Source organism: Microtus oregoni, unplaced genomic scaffold, assembly GCF_018167655.1.
Source record: "Microtus oregoni isolate MIOR12 unplaced genomic scaffold, Mior012 000042F_ref0000377, whole genome shotgun sequence".
NCBI lineage: Eukaryota > Metazoa > Chordata > Mammalia > Rodentia > Cricetidae > Microtus > Microtus oregoni.
The window spans coordinates 14,767,015-14,782,513 of record NW_024543209.1 but is presented as its reverse complement, the minus strand read 5'-3'; positions in this window follow the sequence as shown (position 1 = coordinate 14,782,513).

Below are 15,499 nucleotides of genomic sequence, written 5' to 3'. Positions count from 1 at the left end.
AGCTATGCAGCTACACAGGAGGTCCATGTGTCCAAACAGTATGTGTCCAAGAGGAGCCTTCAAATGAAACCCCATAGGACAAGGTTACATTCTGATCAACTGATGAAGATCGGAGCAAGTGCTTGAAGGAGCCTAACACTGTAGCTCCCTTAGGAACAACTATTCTGGGAAAAGGTACCCCGAATCCCCAGGGATGCACCCCAAATCCTCCCAGACCCCTGAAAGTGAAGCTGGTACTAAACTGTGTGCATGTGGTATGACCTAACGTGTTTAAAAGGAAGATCAACATGCAAATTAGTTGTAGTAAGATACAAGGCCAGTAATTCAATAGACTGATTATAAGAATATATTGTAACAAATGTTATTAAAACCTCATGAGATGTTTTCGTCTGGAAATTTCTACATAATTTTTTAAAATTATTTATTTATTATGTATACAATGTTCTGTCTGCATGTATACCTGCCCGCCAGAAGAGGGCACCAGGTCTCATAGATGGTTGTGAGCCACCATGAGGTTGTTGGGAATTGAACTCAGAACCTCTGGAAGAACAGCCAGTGCTCTTAACCTCTGAGCCATCTCTCCAGCCCTCTACATAATTTTTTCAGTGTATGGTTAAACAAGGGACACTGAAACAGTGGAAAGTGAGATCCTGGGTTGAGAGGGGACCTGCATTTGCTACTTTGGAGTTTCTGTTTGAACTTGGTGATTAAGGGCTGGACTGAGAGGGTCCAGATTCTTGTCATCGTATTCAAGTGAAATAAATCCACAAATAATGCCAAATAGAAAAAACCTTTATTTCAAAGGCAAACAGTAGCACACATCAGAAAGAAATATGCAATCATGAGTGACATTAGAACCCAGGGATGAGCATGCTCCATGGCCCTGATTTGTGAATGGTTCTCTAATTTGGATCAATAGGTTTGGATCACGTAAGCCTTTGCTCATTCATTGCACATGTCTCTTCCTATGATGCATCTGATCCTAATCATATTTGTGCCCAATTATGCATAGGCATGAGGTGATAAAATGGGGGATTCCCCCAAACGGTCACTCAGAGGGCACAGTGTGTCTTATTGCACATGCATTCAAAACCAGTCTAAGAGAAATTAGCCTCCTGCCTTCCATTACCCGGATATGCTCTTAAATGTGTTTGAATATGTTTTTGACCGTGGTTAGGAGAAGGAGAGTTATCCCATTGATCTGAGGGGAATATATGTGCAGCCCAGTGCCGATGGGGGTCCTGGGTCTCCAGTGTACTGTCAGAAGTGATGTCCTGGATAGTTGTTTGTCAACCTGACACAAACTAGAAGCTGGGAAGAGGGTTGTCAGTGGAGAAAATGACTATTATATCGCGGTAGGCAAGACTGTAGTGCATTTTCTTGATGAATGATTGACGTGGGAGAGCCCAAGTCACTGTGGGCAGTGCCATCCCTGAGCAGGTGATTCTGGGGTATATAAGAAGTGAGCAATGGGGGCTGGAAAGATGGCTCAGAGGTTAAGAGCATTGCCTGCTCTTCCAAAGGTCCTGAGTTCAATTCCCAGCAACCACATGGTGGCTCACAACCATCTGTAATGGGGTCTGGTGCCCTCTTCTGGTCGGCTGGCATACACACAGACAGAATATTGTATACATAATAAATAAATAAATATTTTAAAAAAGAAGTAAGCAATGCCTCCAGTCCCAGAACTTGTGATACAGAGGCAGGTGGATCTCTGTGGATTTGGGACCAGCCTAGTCTATATAGTGAGTTCCAGGAAAGCCAGGGTTTCATAGTGAGACCTTGTCTCAAAAACAATAAAAATATAAAAAAAAAGAGAAAAGAAAGAAAGAGGAAGGAGGGAGGGAGTAAAGGAAGAAGGGAAGAAAAAAAGAAGGAAAGAAAGAACAATCCGTGAGTACCACCGGTAAGCAGCAATCCTCTATGGCCTCTGTTCCCGTTCTTGCCTTGAGTTCCCTCAAAGGTGGGTTATGATGGAAGTAGGCAAACAAACCCTTTCCAGCTTTTGGTCACGGTCTTTAATATCACAGCAATAGAAGGCACATGAACACAGGGGAACACAGCCCAAACCAAGTACAGTTCTAGGTCATTAAGCTGTTTTCTCTGCTGCCTGCCTAGCACTGTGCTGTCCACCTTCCTAGTGTTGCAGCCCTTTAATACAGTTCCTCATGCTCTGGTGACCCCAATCACACAGTTAGCTTCGCTGCTATTGCATAACTGCAATTTTGCTACTATTATGAATTGTAACGAAAAAATCTGTGTTTCGGGGTTTTTTTTTTTTGGTTGTTTTTTTTTTCTTTTCTTTCTTTCTTTTTTTTTTTTTGACCTTGAAATCACAGAGATCCACCTGCCTCTGCCTCCTGAGTGCTGGGATTAGAGGCGTGCACCACCACCGCCTGACTGAAAATCTGTGTTTTCTGATGGTCTTAGGCGACCCTTGTAAAAACCCCCAAAGAGTCGCCACCCACAGGCTGAGAACCACTGCATTAGACGCAAGCAAGCAGTACTTTAGTGTAGATACTGTACACCGCAAAGCCTTTGGACGGAAAACACCGTCCATCATCTGCAAAGAATTTCCAGTGAAACACAAAGACCAATGTGCAGCTCCAGTAGGATCTTCAGTGGGAAGCATGACCCACCTCCTCCACCCTGCCACAGTTCTGTCCAGGTCCTAGTGGAGACCGTCAATGGCAGTGTCCCTAGAAGGAAACTTAGAAGGCAGAGCTGCCTTCAGCTGGTGAGGAACTCTGAGAGGTCCTTCCCTGACTCAAGACCTACTCAGAGACTGTGGGAGCATGCACTTAGCAGGCACGAGGCCCTGGATCCATCCTCAGCATCTCCTAAGGAGCATAATCAAAAACACCCCAATTTGTGATTGCACTTTCTCCAGCTCCAGTTCCCCATGTCCAACCACTGATAAACAGAAAGTTCTAGGAACACATAGTTGATAAGGCTTTTTATTATGTGTTTTTATGCATGTGGGTATTTGGCATGCATGTATGCCTGTGTACGATGCGCATATACCTAATGCCTGAGTAGGTCATAAGAGGATGTCAGGAACCCACAGTTGGAGCTAGAAGTAGTTGCTTGTGTGTGTGCTGGGAATCAACCAGAGTCCTTCAGAAAAGCCATCAGTGATCTTAACACTGAGCCACCTCTCTAGGTCCTAGTTTATAAGTTTTAAATGTTTTTGTTTGATTACTTAGTTTGTTTGTTTGTTTGTTTGTTTGTTTTTTAAGACAAGGCTTCTCTGTGTAGACCTGGCTGACCTGGATCCCACTCTAGAAGACCAGGCTAGCCTTCATCTCAGAGATGCACTTGCCTGCCTTTTTCTAGTGGGTGCTGGCATTAAAGGTATGAGCCTTTATATTTGTATTTATATTATATTATAAATTCTATTAGATGCACAGGGTTAAAATTGTTCTGTTGATTACCAGTTGCTATCGCTTGTTTGTTTGTTTGGTTTTTTGAGATAGGGTTTCTCTGTAGCTTTGGAGCCTGTCCCAGAACTTGCTCTGTAGACCAGAATGGCCTTGAACTCACAGAGATCCACCTGTCTCTGCCTTCTGAGTGCAGGGATTAAAGTGTTGGACACCACCACCACCTGGCCCATTATTGCTAATTTATAATTTACAATACTCATCAGAAGAATGTACAGGCAGGGAGAAACAGCACGGGTGGGGTGTGCTTTGTCCTCCTTTTCCGGTATCCTTGCCTTGGAACACGTGCCTCCCGGGGGAGGGGGCGGGAAGGGGGCTGCACAGACAGACTTTCAAGCAACCTTCACTAAAAGCTTTTCACTCAGCAACTTGACTCTCTTCTTTCGCGAGTCTGCTCGGAAGCTGGCTACGGCAGCGTCTATGTATAGTCTCGACACTGAGGTGGCAGAGGCATAGGCAAATAGAAATCCTTCTAGTCGATCTTCAGTGAGAACCACCTTCATATGTCAAGGGCTTATCTCAGAGGAGTCACCCACAGCTGTCGGTTGAACATAGCTTTAGCTGACGTCAGAAAGATCTCTCTAAAACAGTGGTTCTCATCTGCGGGTCTTGACCCTTTTGGGGGTCAAACAACCCTTTCACAGGGGTCACATATCAGATATCCTGAGTGTCAAATATTTACATGATGATTCATAACAGTAGCAAAATCACAGTTATAAAGCAGCAATGAAAATCATTTTATGGCTGGGGGTCACTACAACATGAAGAACTTACTAAGGGGTCGTAGCATCAGGAAAGTTGAGAACCACTGCTCTAAGAGATAGAAGCTGTCTAATCACAAATACAAAGCCCCAGGACAACTCCAGCTACTGCAGTTTGGCCTTCAGGTACCACGGTAGGTTAAGAAGAAATTGCACTTCTATGCGTCCATCTCCCTTGGCATGTCTCCCTACTCCCCATTCATACAGAGAAAAAAAAATGAAACATTCCAGTCACACCGATCTTATGCAGCCTTTAAAAAAAGAAGGAAAAGAAGTCCATGTCTAGACTTAGCCTGAAAACTAGAGGGTACAGCCAATTCAGCATGGTTATTAAGTATACTCACTGGAAAATCCATCACACACACACACACACACACCACAGCATAAGGTTCCCACCCCCAGCCCCCAGGTGCAGCATGCATATCACGTGACGTGATAGCTCCCAACTCTAAAGAGATACATTAGTAGATTGAAATAACACATTTTTCCTTTGAACTGGTGAAAAGATCCCAGGGCAATTTTGAAGGCTGGGCTGGGTGTTTGTGAAGAGTGAAGTAATTCACAAGAGGTTTGCTAGGCTTGTGCAAATACACCATGGGAGAGCGGAAGCAGATGTGAAGCCAGGTTCCTTGGCTTCCTGGGTATGAGCTTTTGCTCCTTGAGTGAGTTTTCTGGAAATTCTGCAGAGTCTACGTCCATCCCACAGATGCCCAGGGCACTGGGCAGCTGGGCTCGCCAGGCTTGTTTGTGGACAACATGTGCCAAACCAGAGAAACCCAGAGCTTGATCCCTGTGGAACAAAGTCACAGGTAAGCGCTTGGAGTGGGTCCTAACTGTCCTAACTGCCGGCTGCAGGACAGCACTGGGAACAGCTCCTATTCAGGAGGACTGTGATGGGGGTCAGGAGGTGTCCTCCCCTCCTTTTAACAACAGGAATGGATCTCTGGGACAATATTGGCAAAAACAGAAGAGTTCCCTGAATACAGTGGTTTTCAATGCCCTGTCCTTACCTCTGCAGAAGTGGGCAGCATACAATGTTTGTGTGACTTCTAGGGGTGAATGTAGATTGTGTGTTTGTGTGTGTGTGTGTGTGTGTGCGCACGTTCATGCTTTCTAAAGTTATCTTTATTTCACTGTATTTGAAAAATACCTGGGGGTGGGGAGAGATAGAGCGATGATTCCAGAGTTAAGAGGACCTGATTCTCTGCAGAGGGAGCCGGGTTAGACTGCCAGCACCCACATGGTTAAAGGTTCATAACCAACCACCTACAACTCCAGCTCCAGGGGATCTGACATCTGATTTCCCCAGGCACCTGCACACAAGTGTTGCCCTTACAGGCATGTAGAGAAGACACTCATGCACATAAAGAAATCTTTAAAAAGAAAAGGACAAAGGCCCTAAAACTAGCTGCCTAAAAAGAAACTCCTAGACGCATAGGTTAGCCTAGAAGCATAGGTTAGCCTAGAAGCATAGGTCAGCCTGGAAGCATAGGTTAGCCTAGAAGCATAGGTCAGCGCAGGAGCAGATTTTCTTGCGTCTGCTTCTCTTGCCTCAGCGGTGCTTCATCAAGCCATCAAAGAGGCGAGTTTTTCTCGCTGGAGACGCTCCCCATTAAGAGGGCACATGGGTCCTGATACATCTGGCAAACTACAAGTCTGTCGAGCTGAAACACAAACCTGGGAAAGTACTGACATTGAAGGTTTCCCCTTGAGAGTGGGCAGGCTGCATTAAGAACAACAGGATCCAGGATGGGGCTGTGCTGTGTGGGTCAGGGATGGCAGTGACCTGCTTGTGCCAGGAGGGAAAGCCAGCCCTGCCTCCTCTTTCAGAAAGCTGGAGGCACGTGTGCTGTAGCCCGGGCTTCTAGCATTCCTAGCAGACAGGTTGAGCCGAAGGTAGCACAAGTCAAGGAGCGGGCACTGGGCATCTTCACACACACTCTGCGGCTCACAAGGGCCTTTAATGGAATGCCACCAGGAGATCCCTGGGCAGGCATCCCCCAATCTCGACAGCTGGGCCGGAGAAGCCATTGGCACCTCGTTCTGACACCTGACTCCCCGGACCCCCTCACCCCCACCTTCCCCCCAGCACCAGGTGAAGGGCTGCCCCAGCCCTGGGCATGTTTTGTCAGGCTGCTGCCTCCGGTCTGTTGCTCTGCAGACTCACTTCGCTGGCTCCTGACTTCACCTGGGATTCAGAGTTTTACAATATAGCTGGAGTTGTAGGTGGTTGGTTATGAACCTTTAACCATGTGGGTGCTGGCAGTCTAACCCGGCTCCCTCTGCAGAGAATCAGGTCCTCTTAACTCTGGAATCATCGCTCTATCTCTCCCCACCCCCAGGTATTTTTCATTGGTATTTTCTTGACCAATGACCAAGATGAGCAAAGCAAGCCCCTGGAACCCAGAACCCTGGAAATCAGACAAACTGATCAGTCTTCAGGGCTGGATGTGGTGCAGTGGTAGAGTAGCGTCCTTGTACACATGGGGCCCTGGATCCTGGAATCCAGTGTGTGTGTGTGTGGGGGGGGGAAGCTAGCAAGGAAGGGAGGAAGTCAGCTTTCTCGCAGGAGGGATTAAATTAGTCATGCTTCGTCCAACCTCTCAGTCCAGAAACAGTTTTCAAAACTACAGCCACCCCAAGGTCGCACTGCCCTCTGCCTGTCCACCTGAGCAGAAGTCGCTTTCCTGGCCAGTATCGTGTGCCTTGTGGCAGGTCTGAGGACAAAAGGAAAGACAGCTGGCTGAGTGCAACCCGTCACCTGACACCAGGGATGCTCAGGAAGTGAGGACCCAGACCGAAGAGGCCCCAGGGAGAGGAACTCACAACTGAAAGTGGCTTTCCCATAGTTCTGGCATCATCTGTCTTGTTTGTTCATGGGTCTGTCCCAGTTCAGTGTTCTGTGGCTGTGACAGAACGCTGACCAAGATCACCCGAGGCGAGGGAAGGCTGAAACCTACTTCATCTTAGAGCTCCCAGGCCACGATCCATCACTGAGGGATGTCAAGGCTGAAACCTGGGAGCAGGAACCTGGGAGCAGGAACTCAAGCAGAGACCGTGGAGAAGCATTGCTTACTCACTGGGTATCCATGGCTTGCTCAGCTTGCTTTCTTATACAACCCAGAGGCCCAGCCCAGGAGAGGCACCACCCACAACAGGCTGGGTCTTCCTTTGTTAATTATTAATCAAGAAAATACCCTACAGGCTTGCCTATAGGCCAGTCTGTTGGAGGCAGAAATTTCGGTTGAGATTCCCTCCCCCACCCCCACCCCCAGAAACCCCAGCTTGTGTCAAGTTGATGAAACCCTAGCCACTTTGGTGGCTACTCATGGTCCTCATAGGAATAATGGTGGTCACTCTGCTGGCTGGCTCTTTGGTGGCACGTGTAAATTTACAGCTGCTGGGATGCTCAGAAAACACCAGACAGCTGAACTGAGCTTGGCGGAAGCATTCCTGGATGGGATACAGCCTGGCCAAGCTGAATGGCTCTCTGCCCCCACCTCCTCTGTCCAGGTATCTGAGTGAAATGAAAACGGCTCCCTTCTGACACAGACGCCTCCCTGAGAACACAGCCTGGAAAGGTGTGAGCTTTGGGGTCTGCGTGCAAGGTCAAGGGTGGTTTTAGAGAATACTAATATAGCCTCCCCTGAGACTCATTGACCTGAGGCTGCTCTTTGGATGTCCTTTCCACTCCTGGCCTGAGGGCAGGGACAAGCTCGGCCCACCCACATTCCATCTCTGTCCACACCAAAGAGACGGCTTGCTGTGGCGAAGGCCCAAATATCAGTGTGGGGAATGCTATGACCTGGTGTGAAGTACCAGGGCAGACCAGTCCAAAAGCCCTGCTACAGCACGCACTGCTTTGCACCCCTCCAAGCCCCTGGTGCCCATGGAAACAGGGAAACAGACGTTCAGAACCAAGGCCTGGAGATTCACTTGGAACTGGTTTTGCCCACCTTGGAGAGAGAAGCCACTAGAGGAGACCTCAGTTGGATACCTCGGTGTTCGGTTATTCTGGTGACTAGACTCTCTCTGAGGATACACTTTAAAGCCCAGGAAGTATGTTGTCACTCTAGACCCAGGGGGAAAACTGAGTTTACAAACAGTCAGGCAGCACAATTTTTTTTTTCACTCCCGATGTGAAACATCTCCGACTTCCCCATGCACAGTTGCTTTGCTGCCACTAGATGACGCCAAAGCTCCACCCCAGTCCCTGAAGCTGGTCCGTGAAAAGGGACCCGCCGCCTGGATTCCTGGGGGAAGAGAAAGAAAACAGAAAGGGAGATGGGAAGGTGAGAAATAACTTCCTTCGTCAATGCATACCTAAACTCGCTGATTTTCGTCTCCACACTGAGGTCCGATTATGATTTATTTTGAGCCATAAGCAGACACACGGAGCGGCAGAAAACCTAACAACAAAATTTACAGTAACTGCCTGTGCGAAATGGAACATGGAACCCTAACCAAACAGAGCCAGGGGCATTCTGTGTGTCGAGAATTAGGTGCAGTGGGTTCTTTGAACGACTTTTCCCCCTTAAATGCTAAAGGGCTATAGAAGTCGTTTTGGCTGTCACTGAACACAGCAAACCTCTTGATGCTTTTCTCCGAAGTCTCAGAATAAGACTTCTCTTTAAGACGGACATATATAAGAACCCCGGCTCCTCCTTCCCCTGTAACATCCCAGCAAAGCTGCAACAATCATCTTGACAAGGGACAAGGCCTCATGAAAATTCCCCGTTGAGGAAGCCAGAGTCACGGCTCCTGCAGACTCATGGACACACACACAGAAAAACCAGAAGAACAGGCTGGTACTCAGGCTCCCCAGGCTGCGCCCCTCTTCTACCACAACCCCAACCCCCTTCCTGCTGCCATGTCCCCAACAGATAGTATTCCTCCAACCGACAGGAGAAGCCCCTGAGCCCCTCTCCCATTAGGTTAATTCATTGCACCTTCATTTTGTGAAGCAGCAAATGTTATATAAGCGATTTACCATTTTCAAGCTGTGATAACATCAGACCCCAGGGAGATAAAGAGCTTTCCGTGAAACCCAACGCCCGCCCGGTGTTGGGAGTAAGCAAGGCTCTGCTCAGAGCTGCAGGAGCTTTAGGCCGCTTTATCTCCTTCTGGGGCATTACTTCAGGCCTTTCACACCTCTCCTTCCCCCACCAACACTGGCTTCATTCTCCTCCCAGCCCTCACTCCCTTGTTCACGGGGGACTTTCTGGAAGGCTCTAGATGGGATCTTGTGTCTCAAGTTGCAATCGGTCTCCCAATTCCATAGGCCTACTTTGTAATCAGCAACCGACACCAAAGCAGTGTTTTCCAGGGGCCAACCCCCCCCCCCCCCCTCGCTTTTGACAGCCTTTGCCTAAAGGAACCTAGCAGTCTGGAGTCCACAGCCGGCAAAGTGTTCATCCTCTGCTCTGCCGTCTCAGGAAGCTAATGTTTTTGTTAAGGCACACATTGTTGGCTTCAATTTTTGTTGTTGTTTTTGTTAACAGTTAAAAAAAAAGTTTCACATGTGTGGCTGGGAAGTAGATCAACCCTGGGTTGGTTTAGTGTGCTTGAGGTCTTGGGTTCCATTCTACAACACTGCAAGAAAGGAAAAAAATTTCATTTGTGTGCCATCCAGTTCACACTACATTGAGTTCACACGACAGTGGACGCTACAGTAGATATGATCTCACTCGTGTGTCATCCAGCTCACGCTACAGTGAGTTCACACGACAGTGGACGCTACAGTAGACATGTCCTGGTAACTTATGGGCATTCACAGATCTAAGTAGCCGCTGAGATGTGTAGAGGACTATGGTCCTCAGCCTTACACGGCTGCTTCTGGTAAGTTTCAGTGACTACTTGGAATGTCACAGAACCTTTTTTCTCATTCATAGTAATCTTTATTTTAAAATTCCTGTCTTTGCCATTTCTCTTTTCAGAGTATTCTGAAGGTTCTCTCTCCACTGAGAACCTACCATGAGTTCCCTCCTTTGGGATTTCAGTCAGACACACACATCAGTGTAAACTGAGGCACACCTGAATGCTTCATGCAGGGGCCTTGTGTCTACCTGGCCACCAGAGCCATGGAGTGGCAAGAATAATGCTATGTTCACACATAGGTAGCCTGAGCCCCTGGACACATCCCTGTCACAGTCACTTTAACTGGGGAAAAGTTTGTTTCCGGTCAGGTCTGTTCTGACCAGCTGACCACTGTCTTCCGCTGAAATTGTGGGGACAAGCTGCTTCCCCCACAAGCATTCTGCCTTCACTTCATTGTGTTTGGATCTGCTTCAAAAAGGAAAATGGCCTTTCATAGTATGTGCTGCATGTGGGCAGAAATTGGACCAGGCTCTCAGAGCTCTGTGCCTGGATGGAAACTATTCACAAAGAGCACCCACGCTCTCCCCAAGAGGGGGTGAAGGACTTTCGGCTGGAACCTCTAAGTCATGGCCCCAAACTGCGGTCCCACACTTGATAGACAGGGGACCACGGACTTCCACATTACCCAGAGTGTTACTGGGAAAGGATTCCCCTGCCCAGAAGCAAAAATGTCCCAGAAGTTTTTCGAATTCTGCCAGGTATGAGCCTGACTTCCAAGGGCAACAAGGGTACCACAGATCTGCTGTCTGTCTGCTGGGCCACCAGCTCCTAATGGCAAGGGCTAATTTGGATTCCACGCTCAGATCACAGTTGCCAGGACAGTGGACATGAATCTTGCTGGATCTCCACAAACAGGATCAGCTGTGCTACCCCAGTCTTGCCCCCTTCCCTTCCCAGGCCCAGGGTCTCTGACAAATGAAAGCATTAGTATAAAAACAGCTTGCACTGATGTTCCAGAGACACCGTGGAGCTTCTGAAAACAGAAGAAAAGCAGCGGGGGGGGGGGGGGGGGCTGTTCCAGGGACAGAGCCTGGGGCCCTGGATTCAATTCCCAGCCCCTCCAAAGCAAAGAAAGATGAAGGGTCACACTTGGGGGGAAAAGCCCCTACTATCCCAGGAAAGTAATTCAGCTAACCAGGGGAGCATCCTGTGTCCCCTGTGCTCAGTCCTAGGGACTCCTACCTAGGAGACTCTAAAGCACGCCTTCCAGATTCTGCCTCAGATGTCTACTGACAAATCTTTTAAAAATAGGAGAGGTTCACCCTTCTCCTGGTTCTGTAAGAGACACTGGTGTCACAAACCACCCAGGCACATTGTACATCTGCTAAAGGTGTCTGTTGCCAAGCCTGACGACCTGTGTTCCATCCCCAGCATCTATGTGATAGGAGAGAACCAACTCAGCAAAGTTATTCTCTGACCCCCACACACACACACTCACACACTCACACATACACACAATAATTAATCACGTCACAAAAAAATCAAAATGTATCTACCATGTTTCCTTCAGAAACATGGACTTTATTTTGTTTTGTTTTATTTAATGTGGCACACAGAAATATCAACACCGCTTGTATTGTACATACACAAGATACTTTGTTGCCTATAGACGGTGTTGTGACCACCCTTCCTCCTCACCTTCCACAGCCACACATCTGCTTAATAGATTGTTCTAAAGGTAGTAAGAAGCTGGAAATGGGTCACAATGGAGGATGGTTTTGAGAACCTAGTAAGATGTGCTAAAACCTGGTAAGATGTACAGAACGCCATAAATTTTCCTAAGAGCACTTTACTCAGTGCAACATTCTTTTCCCCAAATATAGACGTGCTGTTTGTTTGGTGGGCAGATGGGAAGGCATTGCCAGGCGCTTCTGCAGCCAGCTCTTGACCTGTGTCTAATGTCGCTTGTATCTCCTTCGGAATGCTTTCTGGGTTCTAAATGCTTTCTTAGAAAATGTCTGGCAGAGCTGCAAAATGAGCTCCGACTCTTCTTTTATGAGATTTACAACAGACTGTCAACACCATCTGATAACCGATTCTCCTGGAAATCGGCAGGGCTGTGCAGATATCATCAGAGTGCTGATGTACAAGTCATCAAGAAAGGAAGAAACCAGGAAGGGAAAAGCATGTATCACCAAGGAAATCCAAAATTGGCCAAATTCAACTCAGGAGAAATGGGCTATACAGGTTTTGTTTTCAACTTCCGTTTACAAGTAAAACCTGTTATCATAGTGTGCTAGCCATCTGGTATTTATTTTTTCTTTTGTGTTTTGTGGTGTTACATATGGAACCCAGGGCCTTCCACAACCTGGGCAAGAGGTTTTTACTGCCAAGGCAAACCCTTAGCCAAAGAACTTTGGGTTTTTTTCTTTTTAATTCTCATTGAATTTTCCTACCTCTATATGGATTCCTCAGTGCATAGAGTATCATATTTAAAATGCACACACACACACACACACACACACACACGCTAGGGATTGAATCTGAATCCTGGGCCTCATACACGTCTACCACTGAAGTACATTCTACCAAATCTCTTAAAATTGCCAAGACACAAACTAAAAACTGAAGTGAACAGTGCATTGTGGAACCTGAGCAAATCTATGAGCCCATTCCAGGAAAAAAAAAAAAAGCAGTTGGCATGGATGTCAGTGGTGTTTACTAGAAAACTAGCTTCCAGCACACAGTAGACAATGCGCTGATACTGAAGCAAATGTGTGAGTGTCCCGGCCTCGCTGTCAGGAGCGCTGGCTCCACAGGCCTTCCCTGCCCACTGCCAAAACATTTCCCAGCGCCTCGTCAGCCTGCCTTTGGACACGTTCCTTACTAAAACAAATAGGTCTAACAAATAATCTTTGATAGCAAATACTCATAAAGACAAACAATGAAAACTACTATGTTGTGTGTCTTAGGGCAGCCGGCACGCCGTGGAATTACCACACAGAAGCAAAACAACCAGACTTGCCAGGTCAGCTCCCAGGAGTCAGTGGCTCATAGCAACTTGCTCCTTTTGGGTGAGTAATTTTTCTGGCTGTGGGCAATGGTGGTCTTCTCTTTGGGGCAGTCACGGTGTAGCTCTAGGTTGTCGGCTTGTGAAAGGAGGGAACCACCTAAAAACAAATCAAATAGTGGCACGCACCCTGGCAAACTGAAGGAGCTCGCCCCGTGGGCCATTGCTGGCACCTTATGAAAGCGTGTTGAGCGTTATCTAATCGGGTGCCTGTTTCATCACAGGGGAACCAATAATGTAAACCTTTGTGTTGAAGGAAGGAGGGAAAGAGTACCTAGCTGGCCTGGCGGCTCCCTGGTGACCCAGCCCCCACTCTGCCCAATAGTCAGGCAGGAGCTTGCCATCCCCGTGGTGGTAAGTGTGAAAATGATAGATGGGCAGGGGTACCGCGAGGCAGAAATGCCTAAGAGACTCGTTTCCTTTTCCCATCTGTTCCGGAAGGACGTCAGCGAGGTAGACTAAACACAGGTCCTGCTCAGGGTTCCCGAGTGCGTGCCTGTGGCCTGTGTGAATACAGCAGCCGCCTGCAAGGAGACCTTCCTCCAAGCTGTGGCAAACAAAGGCACTCAGATGCCAGCCAGCTGGACTTGAAGAGAAGCAGGGCAGTCCCCCCATTGTCACATCAGTCAGCAAGGGCAGAGGGAGGCTCCTCTGGCTTGGTAGTGGCCACAACCTGTACTGGCCAGCAGTGAAAAAATACTGGGTCAAGACTGAGGCTCATGGGCCCTTTCAGGTCCTCGGGGCATCACCTTAATGGTCACTACATCCCGGACACAGATACTGGTCCATGGGAAAGCAGAGCCCCTGTTGCTCTTTTGAACAGATGGTGGTGGCCAAACACCTCCCGTCCAGCATTGCACTGGGCCCTGGACCTGCCTGAGGTTTTAGGGCCTCTTTCAGTCCTCTACCCCAGGTGTCTACACCCCATTGTTGGCTCAGTCTTCCAGATCTAGACCAAGCCCCAGTTGAGCAGTGGAGTATTTCAGAGAAAAGGCCGTGTGCTGTTGACTCACCTTCTCCCTGGTCCGCCTTCCCCATTGCTGTGCCCTGCTCCTGCTCTCTTCTCCCAGCAACCAAAGGCTGTCACCAGCACCAGACATTACAGCCTTGGGAGGACTTAAGGTGGAGGAACTCAGTGATGTGCTGTGCAAGGCTGGACTGAACTTTGTCACTACTGAGTAGGAGGATCCCTGCCTTATGGGCCAGCTTATTCTCCCAAACCTCAGTTTCCCTCCCTGTGATTCCAACACTCTTATTTGAATGCTTTGGGGGGCCCTGGCATGAGGTCCTAAAGACAACCACAGCTAAAACAGGTCATGCCTTCCCAACCCCACTGACCTGAAGTTTGTAATAAAAATTGAGAAGAATATGTTCCGATCCTTGCCATGGGGTTATACAGCTTCCTAGGTACAAGGTCCTGTCTGGTTGGTCCCTGAGATGGGTGGCTAAGTGTAAAGACAGAGACGGTAAGACTGGAGAGATAGCTCAGAGGTTAAGACTACTGACTGCTCTTCCAAAGGACCCAGCACTCACATGGCAGCTCACAACTGTCTATAACTCCATTATATGGGATCTTGTAAACTGAGTCTGTACTTTTGTTTCCTGGCTACTCAGACCCAAATAATCACACAAAACTTTAACAACTACAACACTGCTTGGTCAACGGCTCAGGTATATCCCTAGTTATCCTTAAATCAAGCCATTTCTATTCATCTGTTTATCACCAGGAGGCTGTGGCTTACTGGTAAGGTTCTGGCATCTTTCTCCTTTGGCAGCTACATGGTATCTGCCTGACTGCCTTCTTTCTCTAGGCATTCATTTAGTTTCCCCACCTATCTATATTCTGCCCTGCCATAGGCCAAAGCAGCTTCTTTATTAACCAATGGTAATAAAGCATATTCACAGCATACAGAGGGGAATCCCACATCAGGATCCGACTCCCTTATATAGCCATACCTGCAGGCAAAACTCTAATGAACATAAAATAATAATAAATAATTTTTTTGAGAAAGACAGAGATGCCATGGAGGTGGAAGGAGGGAAACTTCTCTATTCTCCATCAGTTGTGCTCACTGGAGAAACAACCTTGAAGAAACTAAATAGAAAGAGTCACGTGATCGCTTCCAATTAGAAGAAAACACAACTGCTAGCAGGATTTTCACCTGTTCACCCAGGTTCAGGAGGCTGAGGAAGGGATATCTTGAGTTCAAAGCCAGCCTGGGTAAGTTAGTGGTGAGACACTTGCCTCATGTGTGCAGCCCTGGGTTCAATCACTATATAAATATGCATTTATACATGAACATATTTTATGGCATTTTTTCCTGCTCCTGTCCCCAATGTCAGCATCTCTGAAGTCATGTATGGGTGTGCAGATAAACTAGCCCAGCTCAAGTCCAGTGCATTTAAGGACT